The sequence below is a fragment of the Pleurodeles waltl genome, chromosome 9 (genome assembly GCF_031143425.1).
Source record: "Pleurodeles waltl isolate 20211129_DDA chromosome 9, aPleWal1.hap1.20221129, whole genome shotgun sequence".
NCBI classification, from domain to species: domain Eukaryota; kingdom Metazoa; phylum Chordata; class Amphibia; order Caudata; family Salamandridae; genus Pleurodeles; species Pleurodeles waltl.
This window is the reverse complement of record NC_090448.1, coordinates 723,665,077-723,679,954: the sequence shown is the minus strand read 5'-3', so window position 1 is coordinate 723,679,954 and position 14,878 is coordinate 723,665,077.

The following is a 14,878-nucleotide window of genomic DNA, read 5'->3' as shown; positions in this document are numbered from 1 at the left end:
AGTGTTGTTTGTATGTGTGTCAGGTGTGTGTATTTCGAATTGTCCAATGTGGCAGTGTTTTGGAGCTGTGTGTGTATTTTGACTGCGGCGGTGTGTCCCGCCAATGGAATACCACGGTTGAAAGACCGCCGCGTGGATTCGTGGGTCAGAATGGCATGGGCGTGTTTGTGTTGGCGTGGCGGTGGAGGTTTGGTCATCTCCAGTTTTCCGCGGCCCGCTGATGTGGCGGCCTTCCTTGGATGTCGGGATTTTGGCGGTTCCGCCGTTGTGGGTCAGAATGACCGTGGCGGTTTACCGCGGCCGCGGCGGTAGAATGGCAGACTTCTGACCGGCGGTAAGGGCCTTTTACCGCTGAGGTCAGAATGACCCCCTATATTTTTATATCTCAATATTTAATATTCTGTAATTTCAAGATTTTAAGATCAATGCTTTGCTTGAGCTGTTTTAATAGGTATGTGATTTTATAATTTATTCAGGGGTTTTTTAATGCATAATGCGGTGCCTCTCGTTTATCTTATTTTATAATTGATCTACTGTATAATTATGATATGGTGTTCTATCACATACTTTTATGGCGTATAGCCGAAATAAAGTTATTATTGATTGATTGATTGATTGACCAGATATAAGACAAGTATTTTGGGGTCACCAAATGTGTTAGTGCAACGGTTTACAGTCCTGAACCCCGCAACCTTACTTACTAATGAAAATATTGAAATTGAAAGGTTGGTGGACATTGAGCATGATTGTCTTGAAGTAAATGATCTGTGCACAAAACCGAGACCTGATATTAGAGATGCCAGATTAGAAGAAAATGTCCAGATTATCTTTGTTGTTGGTTCCTGTCTAAGAGACAATACAGGAGTACTGAGACCAGGATATGCTGTGTGCAAAATTACTGGTATATTGGAAGGGTCTTGGTTTCGTGGAGTATATTCTGCACAAGCAGCGGAACAGGTAGCCCTCATTAGAGCATGCCATGTTTCTGCTCAGTTAAAAGTTACCATCTATACGGATACTAATAGTCAATGTGTACACCGTTCCAAGAAAGAAAGGGCGAAAGAGAAAGACTGAAAAAGTTTATCCTTATATTAAGGAAGACTTCGAGATCGACACCCAATCACGATCCTCAGACGAATCGACGAGTATGAATAGGAAAACCCGGACTTATAGTAGTAGCTCCTCCTCTGACGGTTGGAGCACTGACGAGAGTACACCTCATCCCTACTACAACTTCCCTCAATACACTAATAATCAACCTCTCTTCTGGCAACCCCCTTACCCCTTCTTCCAGCCACGCCCTTTTCCACCTTACGGGCCTTTTTTAGGCCGCGGCCCGGGCAGAGGGCGAGGAAGGAGGAGAGGAAGAGGCAGAAGAGTACACTGGGGTCGAGAGGAACCCCAGATGATAACCAGGAGCCAGAACAAGATAGCTCCACAGAGGACCTAGTGGTCAATTTGTCCCATAGACATTTGTCTTCCAATGAAATGAAAGTCTTGAACAGAGGACTAGGCTTTGTTCCTACTCCGTCTGAAGATCCTTTCCGCCTCCATTGTGAATTGTCTCATTTTTTTAGAAAGATACGACTTCATTTTTTCTTCAAAGATCGTCCAGAACCTCCTGCTATTCATGATACTGGCCTGAAGAAACCATCCACTTTCATGCCTCCAACGAGTTCTCTTCCATGTGAAGTATTAGCTTTTGAGAAAGCAGTCTTACACGACCTCGAACAGATCACTCCCAAACGTCCTTTTGTCAACATTCCCACCATTGAGCGAGAAGCACTTAAGACTTTATCACAAGATCCCACCATAGTCATTAAACCAGCAGACAAAGGAGGGGCTATAGTTATCATGGACTCTGTAGATTATAGACAGGAGTGCCTCCGCCTTCTAAGTGATAGGACCTATTATACTCCATTGAACCATGATCCTACCCACTCCTTACAATTACAAATAAGGAGCATGCTTCACGAGGCCACAGGTAATTCCTGGATTACTTTGAAAGAAGCTGAGTTTCTGGAAAACACGCATCCGCGTGTTCCCTATTTTTACTGCCTCCCTAAAATCCATAAAGGCACATCTCCACCCCCTGGCCGTCCAATAGTCTCGGGCATTGGTTTGGTCTTGGAACCCTTGTCTACTTTTTGCGACTTCTTTTTTCAACCATTAGTCAAGAGTTCAAGTACCTATCTCAAAGACACCAAGGATGTCTTGAACCTAATAGAATCAATCAACTCTACCATCCAGGTTGAGGTCTTGATTACATTGGATGTGGAGTCCCTTTATACCAATATACCACAGACTGCCACTCTTGAAGCTGTAGAGTCTGCCCTTCGCATCCAACCCTGGGCCTCTTCAACTCCCATAGATTTTGTAATGCACTGCGCATCTCTGGCAATGACACAAAATTATTTTCAATTTGAGGATACTCTGTACCACCAAATTAGAGGGACCTCGATGGGCAGCACTTTTGCCCCTAGTCTGGCCTGTCTATATATGTACCAGTTTGAAAAGAACTTTATTCTACCAGTAACAAACCCTTTTTTCAAAAACATCAAATTATGGCGCCGTTACATAGATGATATTCTCATCATATGGCAAGGCTCAATCTCCCAGATTGATTTGTTCACCGGCTGGATCAACACTCTGGATCCCTTCCTGAAATTCACAGCACATGTTTCCACCACACAAGTATCTTTTTTGGATCTTTCGATTCAAAACGTGGATGGTAGACTAGTGACTGATACCTTTCATAAGATCACTGACAGAAACAGTCTACTTAGATATGATAGCCATCATCCGAAGGCTTTACGCGACAACCTTCCCTTTGGCCAATTCTTGAGACTACGTAGGAATTGCTCCTCTGTACAGTCATTTGAAACTCAGGCTAGTGAGTTGAAAACCAAACTCCTACGTCAATGTTATCCCACTAAGATCATCAACAGATCCTATAAAAGAGCTAGAAACAACCATAGAGATGCCCTCTTAGAACCTTCTAGACGAGATGTACAAACACGACTTACCTGTGTATCCACATACACTCCCCTTTCGAATACTGTCAAAAGACTTATTAATAAAAGGTGGCAGATTCTATTGAGCGGGGGATCACAGATTGCACGACCCCTCTTTGCATTTAAGAGATCTTCGAATATTAGGGACCTAATTATTCACACACGACCGCAAAGACAGGAGGTTTCTCCAGAGCAATCCACACTATGGAATCTTCCACCAGTCTCTGGACATTATCCATGCGGCTCTTGCAATGTGTGCCCATTAACTAAACGACTAAACAGTCTTCAGTTGAAACACGTTGGAGTCTGGCGTTTGACGAAACACACCAACTGTAACACACGGCACTGCATATATTTGATTACATGTCCGTGTGATTTACAGTACGTAGGAATGACAACGAGACCAGTCAAGTTAAGAATTAATGAACATCGTAGCAACATTAGATGTGCACGGATTACGACAAAATTGAGTTCACATTTCTTAGAGGCTAGACATGGCCCTAATGATCTGTGGTGGACTGTTCTACAAGTACCCAGATACAATGAGAATGACCCCAAATATTTGTTCAGGATTGAACAACGGTGGATTTTCCGTCTTAAAACAGCCAGGGAGGGTCTCAATGACGATATTCCTTGGTGGACTCTATCTCCTTGACCCTCTTTTTGCTGATTGTCCCATGGAGATTATTATGATTTCCATGACCTCAGATGTTACTGTGGATTGACACACCATTCTCTATGACATCAGGGCTACTGCCTGATTATATTTAATTTTTGAAGTTTTTAATATCATTTCACATAGTAGTCGGTTTTTTTTCCCCTTGACTATATATACTTGATTGTGCAGACTGACCCACACATGATAGTGAACAAGTATCACTATATTTATTATGAATAAACTCCATTCTAAGATGGCCGCCGCCTTTACTCGTCTTCGCGTTAGTCCTTTGTCGGTTTCTCCGACATCGAACATGACGCGAATTAGGGCTAATTGTTCGAGTTTACAGCACCTGATTTATACGTGCCCGGAACACTCGTTCCCTGTCATTCAGGGACGCGTCCCGGGGTAGACGAACAGCTGCAAACACACAAAGGGTCAAGTAAGTGACTTTCGAACACGCAGCAGGCGTGTGTGCAACCCGCTTTATTGCTAAACTGGTGAGCTTACGAGCGGGTATCACTCGGAGAGGCTAGTTGGATGAGACTTGTCTCTGATACTTTTAGCTGCTACGAGAAGTACTAGGTCTCACTATCGATATGTTGCGATCAGCACCTACTGTGAAATATGGATGTTGGGCTACATACCCACATGTTTGTGCACGAAGATTTTTTCTAAATAGAAACGAGTGTGTATTATATTAACAGACCTGACGATGTGATAGAAGAAAATACTATGAGAGCATGTATCATTACCCAACAGGCGATATATGATTATCCCAGATATGGAATGCCCTCACTTTGATTCTTTTGAATGTGTTAACTTGTGTACTGCTATTACGCCAATCATCTATATATATTTTTTTATCTAGTGAACTCACCGTGTTTACAGGGTTTACGCGTCCCTATGATGCCTTGTCCTTATATGGGATGGTAAGCCGTCAATGTTACTTTCACAATTGTCACCACTTGTCTCTTCTTTGGGACCTGATACCTATCACACTCACACCATCTTGACACCAATGTATGTCTAGTGACTGCACTTTCCTTAATTGATGTGTTTTATTTTTACACAGGGCGACTTTCTATTAGACTGACTGTGACGAATGGTCCATAGACTGTAAGTGACCTCCTAGCATTTATGGTCTTTATCTATCATTACTTTTTGGTTTAATTTTGCCCCTTTTTGTGATATGAAGGAGAAGTTATAAGTAAATGGTCCTGATGAAGCGCCAATGGATCAATCCTTGACCGAACAGGCGCGAAACATGTTGACCCAGCGGCAGGAATGAGATTCTTCCTTCCTTCCCTTCCTATAGGAGTATAGGTGACATTATTCCCTGTTTACTCCTATTAGTTTTTTAATCTTGGCCTGACCCTCATTATAAACATTAAATTTAGCTTTCGGGTGTTCATAGCCAATTTTATTTTCCTCTCTCCTTAGCTCCTCTGTCAGCAGATTCGACGGATCTGAGCTGTTCTGTCTAACCACCTTCCGGTTGCAGAGCCACGACCTTTGTGTGGTGGCCCGTCAGACATTGCAGTGCCGGTCTGGCGAGGAGTCAGCCCGATGATGATACTCTGCATCCTATTTTGATGCTTGAGGGCACTCCTACAACACCGATTTTTCAGTCTTTCTCTTTCGCCCTTTCTTTCTTGGAACGGTGTACACATTGACTATTAGTTCACGTATAGGGAGAAAGTACACTGGACCAGTTCAATCTCCCAGTCCTCCTCGTTTAGTTACCATCTATACGGATAGCCAACATGGATTTGGAATAGTCAATGATTTTGGCCAGTTGTGGTCTCAGAGAGGTTTCATGACCTCCCCTGGTTCACCAGTGAGGAATGGTGAGAGAATTAAAGAGTTGTTGCATGCCATTCAAATGCCTGAAAAGATTGCCGTGGTGAAATGCAGTGCACATCTGAAATCTCAAGATTTTGTGTCAATGGGAAATGGATATGCGGATCAAGCTGCAAGGTTTTGCACATTGAACTGTATATCGTTCAAAGATAAGTGGGTATTGTTACCTGAAGAAGATGAAACGTGTCCAAGTTTTGCATTGCATATAATAGATACATTGGAAGAATTGAAAACTTTGCAGAATAATGTTGACAGGGAGGAAAAACGTTCATGGAGCAAAATGAAATGTGCAAACCAACAGCATGAATTGTGGGTTTCAGAAAAGGGACAATTGGTTAGGTATTAACAAGATGAGGCACATGTTGGGAGGGATGACATGATTCGCCTGTTCAAACATAGTTGGTTCAACCCATGGTGTAGACAAGTAACTGAAGCAATTTGACATAGTTGCGTCATTTGTCAACAAATGAACGTGGGAAAAGGGACAATGGTCAATTTGAGCCACATTAGAGGAGCAGGAGGTCCATTCAGCAGAATGCAAATGGATTTTATTGAGATGCCTGTATGTGGTGGTTTGAGATATGTGTTAGTGATTGTCTGCATCTTTAGTCATTGGATTGAGGGTTACCCCACACAAAGAAATGGCAGCTTCACAGTAGCGGAATTACTGCTTAGAGAACTGATACCACCTTTTGAGTTTCTGATATCTTTAGAATCAGATAGGGGAAGTCACTTCAACAATAAAATAGTCAGATTACTATGTGCAGCCTTAAACATTGAGCAGAAATTACATTGTAGTTACTGCCCTTAAGCATCAGGGCTAGTGGAACAGATGACTGGTGCCTTGAAGTCAAGAATGGCAAAGATATGTGCATCCACGAATCTGAAATGGCCTGAGGCACTACTGTTAGTTCTGATGACAATGAGAAACACACCCAACTGGAAGACAGGATTGTCACCGCACGAAATCCTCATGTGCAGAGCAATTAGGTTGCCAGCGGTTCCTGCAAGTGCACTTGTGATCACTACAGATGATATGGTGTTGAACTACTGCAAAGGTCTAGCTGATGTGGTTTTCTCTTGCTCTCAGCAGGTGGAAGCCTCCACACTGCCACCAATCCAAGGTCAAGGACACACCCTGAGGGCGGGTGACTGGGTGGTGGTCAGAAAACACATGTGGAAGACATGTTTGGAGCCTCAATGGAAATGCCCTTTCTAGGTGAGTCTGACCACCACCACAGCTGTGAAGTGCGCTGGAGTTCCGAACTGGATCCACGCAAGCCACATGAGAAAAGTGGCATGTCCTTTGGATGATGAAGAGGAGTTGTTGAGAATACTAACAACAACCAGACAAGCCTCAGAGCTGGAAGGAGAAGATAAAGGAACTGAGACCAGATCTGAGCAAGTTGAGGACGGTTCAGTCACTCCTGTGCGAGACGAAGGAGAAGACCTCCAGGAGTGTGACGACGAGCCAATCTCAAATGAGGCAGTAGGACAGCCCAGTCTGAGTGCTTTCCCGGAAGTAGACAATTTTGAGAGACAAACAGAGCAAACGCCAGACCCTGAGGGGAAAGGAGTTGAGGCGGATCAAAGCCAATGTGATCTGACTCCTCCTGACCCAGTTGCAGGTCCGTCAAGTGAAAATCCCGCAGAGTAAGTAGAAGTTTCAAGTTCAACACTGAAAACAGCATTGACCAAGGGTCCACTGAAAGGAGATAAGTGGCCAGAGTCATAAGCAAAGAGAAAGAAAGCTGTTGTTGTGACAACAATCGAGGAAGAAGTAGATACGACAAGGAGAGAAGATCTAAGTGTAGGAGATTGAAGGTTGAAAAGAAAGAGAATAGCAAGTCAAAGGTATGCAGGTCCTGAATAGGCATATGCAACTACAAGTGAATGGCAAAGAGAGTTTTTGTCTTTTTGTTTTGATCGAGACATTCCAGGTCAATATTTTGGCATGTGAAAGAAGCTAACAAACAGAATTGTTGAGACAAGTTGTGAAAGGTGCAAAGAGAAAAGATACTGTTGGATGTAACTGGAAAAGACTTTGATAACCTGGTTTGACAAGCTGCTAAACCAACTATTTTTGACAAGCTTCCTGATTTGTGAGAAAAAGGATCCTGGAAGTGAGACTGAGAGCTGTAAAAAACTGCTGAAAGAAGATTTTTGTTTTTGATTTTTGCTGCATAGTTGTTTTTCTCTTCTACTTTATGATTCTTTACAGATCATGAGTAACATTAGTCAGCAAGGTAGGAAGAACAGGTGTTGTAAATACATGAATATTGGTTTGGCAATTGTGTGTGTGATATTTGATTGATATTGATTGTGGCTATGACTGCTCTTGACAAGGGCAAAGCCAACCATATTTCAGCTTCAGAGACAACTACTGCCTTTACAGCAATAGAGAAGTTTAGGTTAGATGAAAAGTATCTGCATGTAGATAACACCCAAGGGAACTTCCTTCTAATGTCTTCTATCGCTTATTGAGTGAGTATGGTGAGACGATGGATGTGAAGAATTGTTATGTGTGTACATAGATTCCTTCATCAGGCGAAGAAGGAGTTACCTATCATAGTTTGCCTCTCACTTATGGGATAAGTTGAAGTCTGTTACTAACAAGATTCTATAACCAGGAGTACATTCAGTATTTCTACTCCAATCACGACGTGGTGTTTTCGTTTGTCCCTATAATGAGGTACGTGAGTAGAGTAGCCAAGAATAATGACACTGTATTAGTAAGGGGTTTCTTTGAGCCTACATTAACTTTTGGCACAGCCTATGCGCACAGAAACAACCTGACATGCTTGTACACCTTTAGGAAAGAGCTTCTCAGATCACACAGATGACAGGAGAAAGGCAGTAAAGGAGAAGTTAGAAAATGGTTTAGAGAAAAGGACTTTTAGAAATGATTATGCCTATAGTGCGATAAAAATCACAAGGGAAATTAGCTTTAGATGCGCAACATGTAGGGAAGCTTTGTGAATATAGGCCTAAATCTAGTACTGACAGTTTGTTTGTGGGAACGAGTGACTGTAGATATGTGTTCTTGTTTCAGAATATATGGACATTTATGTTGAATGGACAGGATCCAAAGATTCCTGGGATATATTATTTTTGTGGACTTAATGCTTATTACTGTCTTCCAAGAGGATGGTATGGCACATGTTATTTGAAGATAGTTTTCCCAAAGATTTTCCAACTGGATGATTTAAAGAGATTACCGAAATTGACTGAATTACATCATATTAGAGAAAGGAGAGAGTCGCCTTCTAGTATAGTGGGAGACATATTTGGAGCAATGATTCCTTCAGTGGGAGTTGTTCTGAATTCGATAAAGATTTTAAAGTTGTCTACTATTGTGGATAACATGCTGATCAATTTTTCAGGAGCCATGATCCTGATAGATACAGAATTGGCCACGGAAAGAGCTATGACTCTTCAGAATCGCCTTGCATTAGACATTCTTTTAGCGAAGGATGGCAGAGTTTGCGAAATGCTTGATTCGAAGCATTGCTGTTCGTTCATTCCTGATAATAGTAAAGAAACTAGAAGCTTACTTACTAATCTGACTAATGAAAGTGCTGATTTGAAAGAGTTGAAAGAACCAGGTATTTGGGAGAAAGTTGGCAAAGGATTTGCTTCAGTGGTAAATTGGCTCAACAACATTGGGAAAGGTATATTGTTGAAAATATTACAAGGACTATTGATTATTGTGATTTGCATAATTGGAGCATGGGGAATATGTAAATTGTGTAAAAGGATCAAATTGAAGAAGACGAAAAATAATCAGAGGAGGGAAGAAATGAAAAGGGAAAATGTATTTAGAAGAAATTTCAAGAGGGAACAAAGATTTGAAGGGGTAGCGATGACAGAATTTTAGCCAATGCAAAATTTGTGTGGGATGATTTGGTGTGATGACAAATTTAGTCATCAGAGGAGGAATTGTTAACTCCGAATTTTTAATAGGTTTTATTAATGAAGATTCATGTATTTTGAGTGTTGAATTTGAATAGAAATTGTATTAACTTAGAGAAAAATAATGAACGCATTTGAAAGTGTGCCCACTAGAGTGGCCACCAGTGTTCACGAAGTGTACTTATTAATGGCTTATTAATATGAAATGTTGAGCTTATGTTTAATTAATGTACTAATATGTCATAATAAGGGTTACGTATTATGTATTAGCTTTAATAATCGTAGGCCTTAACTTAGCGAGGTCTTGGCCTAGTTGCACGACCTCATGTCAAGCTGCATTTCTTAGGGGTTTAGTAAAAGGGCTGTCTAGAGAGTTAAATTGTGATTTCCACTATACTGTCCATGTGCTCGTAGCTGAAGTTCTTTCTCATGAGAAACTGCTTGCTGGAAGATGATGTACTTGCTAGTGTAACAATGTTAAATGTAATGGATGTAAGACTGACCTTCCCAGGAGAAGACTATGAACGTACTGACTGGAGTATAAGCTGCAACAATATTGATACCTGACAAGCAGAATGACGAGAGGGAGAGAAGAGGAGCCAATCATCGACATGTGAACCATGTACTAGTAGAATTATAGATTTGAAGTTTTAGTTTCATTGGACTAAGTGTGAACATGCACTTCCCTCACCAATTAGGATATGGGAAGTAGTTTTAGGAAATATAACTTAGCCAGACTGCACCCAGAGGAGAGAAGCCATTCTCCCCATTCTTCTTGAGAGTTAGCGCCATTTCTTTTGAACTGCCCAAAGAGCCACTTTGGCTATTATTATTTCCTAGACCGTCTTGAGAAGAGACGTACTTAACTTTACTGCTTAGAGAGACTCTGCTTTTTCTGAACTTTGATGCTGAATCCTGATGTCTAGCTGACCGAACTGATGTCTTGATGACAAAGACTATCACAGCTTGCTGAACCTTATTGAGGACAGGTGTCCACTGACATTACTGAATGCTACGTCTGTTTGCTGTTGTTTCTAGGTACCAACCACTATTTTGCTAGAGCCATAGATAGATGCTTTTCCACATTTGTGTTGACTAAATAGTTTTTCATGTAGTCCAAACATGCTAATTCTAATCGGATGTTAGTTAGGGTTCTCACTGATGAAGTTCGCTACATGAAATAACATCTGATGTCTTTTCTTTGCTGAATCTAAATGTATGTAATATAATTTGCACAGTTATTCTTTCTATTAATTTGTACTGTAACATTAGAATGTGTAGTAGCCCAAGCTTTGATTAGATTGCGATTCTTTTGCCACTTTGGACAGCCAGTATTATTTGTGTATGTTTATCAGTTTATTTTAACGTTAAGCTATGTGACATTAGCATTGTTAATTTAGGGAAATAAACATTCTAACTTTTACACAAAGGTGTGGTTATTCATGACCGCAAGCTCATGGTGAGTGGAAATTACTGACTCCTATTGATTATTGATGTTACTGATTGTTGATGCTATTGATCTGTATTGGTACAGGATATATGGTGGGCAAACCTCAAAGAGAGTCAAAAGGTCCATCAGCCTATTCGCGTCAGATAACACGTCCAAACCTTGGTAATTTAACTTACAAGGGGACTCGTTTAGGCCAATGAATCTTTTGACCACGTTTGGGGACTTCCCAGAATGAGATATCCGTTTAGCATTTCAATCAATAGATCAATAACCTCATCAATATTCACAATAACTAATAAGTCAAGCTAATCAATAACATTTAATACGAATCAAACACACCATGACCTTTCAGCCATGAATAACCACACAAATCTAGTAAGATGTAGGATATTTATTCCCTATTAGTTACACTCTAGTATCATATTTATTAGTCGCAATATCAATAAGCACATCAATACCACTATAACTTGGCAACTCGAGTAAGACTTTATCAAAGCATAAGTCATGAACATTAGAACAAAGCACAACATCAACATGAGTCAACTTTAGCAGAGTATCATTAGTACATTTTTCAACAAAAAAAGAATTCAGTCATTTGTCTATTTGCACCCGATATTAGTGAACTCTTTAACTAAGCTCGAATGAGCATCAGCATGTTGGGCTTCATGCAAAACAATTTAGCAACATGAATTTGAAAAACATGTAACTATGGCCTGTATCAAAAGAACAGTTGGTACCTAGAAAGAAAAGGCAAACAGACAATTACAATTTATCATCAGATAGTTACCCATCCGAATGAGTCAGCATGCAGGATCAGTCTTCGTCCTCAGGACATCAGTCAATTCGCCATCAGCCAGGATAGAACAGGTAAGTCACAGTAGGGCATAGCAAGTAATGACTCTTCCCTCATAAGGAGAAGTGCATATCAGGCAAGGAATAAGGTGAGGATAGTTCAAGGTATAAGACAAAGGTGGTCATTATGACATTGGCGGTAAAAGCCGCTTACCGCCGTGCAGAAGACCGCCAACACACCGCTGCGGCCGCGGAATTCCACCACAGCAATTATGACCCACAGCTCGGAATCTGCAAAAATTCAGACACCCACACAAGTCTGCCACACCAAAGGTCAGTGATAAACTGGTGAAAACAAAACCTCCACCGTCACGCCAACAGAAATACACCCACACTATCACGACCCACAAATCCACGCGGCGGTCTTTCAACCGCAGTATTCCATTGGCGGTACACACCGCCGCGCTCAAAATACACACACATTTACAAAACACAACCACATTGGACAATTCCAAATACACACACTTGATACACATACACACACCACTCCCACACACTCAATACAATATAAAACACACACCCACATCACCCACAAACCCTTACGACAACAAATCACGAACGAAAGCCAGAGAGAGACACCACCAGCAACAACAATAGCATCCACAGGCACACAACACCATCACCCACATAACTTCCACGCACCTCACACAACACCCCACTACATATCAGCACACTTATCGCCCCACACACCAATTCACACATCACCCACACCACCCCATGGCACAGCAAAGATACCCTAGGTTCTCTGAAAAGGAGCTCAGGGTCATGGTGGAGGAAATCGTCCTGGTAGAGCCACAGCTATTCGGATCACAGGTGCAACACACCTCAAGGAAGTTGGAGCTATGGCGAAGAATAGTGGACAGGGTCAACGCAGTGGGACAGCACCCAAGAAATCAGGAGGACATCAGGAAGAGGTGGAACGACCTACGGGGGAAGGTGCGTTCCGTGGTCTCAAGACACCACCTGGTGGTTCAGCGGACTGGCGGTGGACCCCCACCCCCTCCCCCACAACTAACAACATGGGAGGAGCAGGTCTTGGCGATTCTGCATCCTGAGGGCCTCGCAGGAGTAGGTGGAGGAATGACTCTGGTAAGTCAAAGCTATACTATTACATCCCCCACCCTACAAGCATGCTATCACATACCCCCACCCTCGTCCTCACCCCCATCCCTCCTACTCCTCACAAATGTCCCAACATCACAAACCACACATCCCAACACCAAGCCCTGCATGCAACACCAAAGCATGGACACCCATCACTAAAGCATGCCCACTGCACATACCCATACACCCCCCTAAACCATCATCACACAAGGTCCCACACAGGAATGCTAGCACTGGGGTACACGGTCACCCACCCATTGCACACCTTGACACACACTGATGCAATAATCATGCCTTTATACCCCTGCAGGACCCCTACCCAACGTCACTGGAGAGGAGGGTCCACACATGTCCACACCACCAACAGAAGAGGCCCACAGTGATGACAGCACCTCTGTCCAACTGGATCTAGATGACCAGCCCGGCCCATCGGGGACCTCGGGACAGTCGGTTCCCCACACCCAGTCACAGGCCACTACAGAGCTTCCCCCCTCTGGAAACACCAGCACAGCACCCACCCAGCGGGCCCATACCTCCGTCCCCAGGACAAGTCAATCAGCAGTGTGTCCACCACTACAGGGAACCCAGGCTAACCCACCACCCCAACAACAACAGGGACCTGGGGGCAGTGGTAGTGGGCACACGGTCCAGGGGACGGAGGCCCAGGAACACAGGGGAACTGGGAGGGCTGCTGTGCGACAGGGGGCGGACAGGCCCAGGGAACCCACTCTCCACGAGGCCCTCTCCTCCATCATGGGAGCCTACCACCACTCCCAGGAGACAATGGCAACGGTACTGGCAAAGTTTCAGGAGACCCAGCGCCTGCAGGAGGAACAGTATATGGGGTTCAGGGAGGAACTCAGAACCATCAATTCCACCTTAGGCACCATCGTAGGGGTGCTGAAGGAAGTACTCAACACCAGGAGCGACACTGTGGCACTAAAAGGGGCCCCTGACACTAGCCTGGACGATGAACTGCCCACCACCTCCACCGGCACTAGTGGACAGGAGGCACCGCCACAGGACCACCACACCAGCACCCCACCCCCTGCAGAGGGAGAACCACCTCGCAAACGGTCCCTGAGATCCAGGAATAAGACAGAGAATGATGCCAAGACCCCCGCCAAGAAATGAGACCACCCGGATTGTCATCCTACTGTCCCACTTTGTGACCCTGTCCATACTTAAACTGCCCCAGCTCCACATCCTATGCCCATTTGGGAAATGCACCTGTGAGACTAATAGACTGGACTCTGCCATGGACATTCCTCCGCCATCACCCCATACCATTTTGCTACCCCCTCCAGTTTTGAGCACTAAAATAAACACCCTTAAAGCACAAAACAATCTGGAGTCAGTCTGTGATTTCGGAATACTGTATTAGTAATAACTGTGGCCAAAAGCTCTTTCATTTGTAATGTCAACATACCTATGTCACACAGCTCTAGTCCATGAGCAATCAAAGCAGATGTCACACTGTGGGACCCAGATCTGTGAAATCGTAAAGGAAAGTGACAACTCAGTGACCATACACTGGGTGAAAAAGACAGACAGTAGAGAGGCAGTAGTGTTTAAGTACATGTAGTAGGCAGGTTTGTATCCTTACCTGTGTTTCACTGGAAATATTGCTGGATCACTGAGTCCCTGTTGTCCATGTCTTCTTCCTCTGCTTCCTCATCTTCACTGTCCACAGGCTCCACAGCTGCAACAACACCGCCATCTGGACCATCCTCCTGCAGAAAGGGCACCTGTCGTCGCAAAGCCAAGTTGTGAAGCATACAGCAGTCCACGATGATCTGGCACACCTTCTTCGGTGAGTAGAATAGGGATCCAGCTGTCATATGGAGGCACCTGAACCTCGCCTTCAGGAGGCCGAAGGTCCGATGGATCACCCTCCTAGTTCCCCCATGGGCCTCATTGTAGCGTTCCTCTGCCCTTGTCCTGGGATTCCTCACTGGGGTCAGTAGCCTTGACAGGTTGGGGTAACCAGAGTCACCTGCAAATGGCGAGGGACAACTGTTAGAC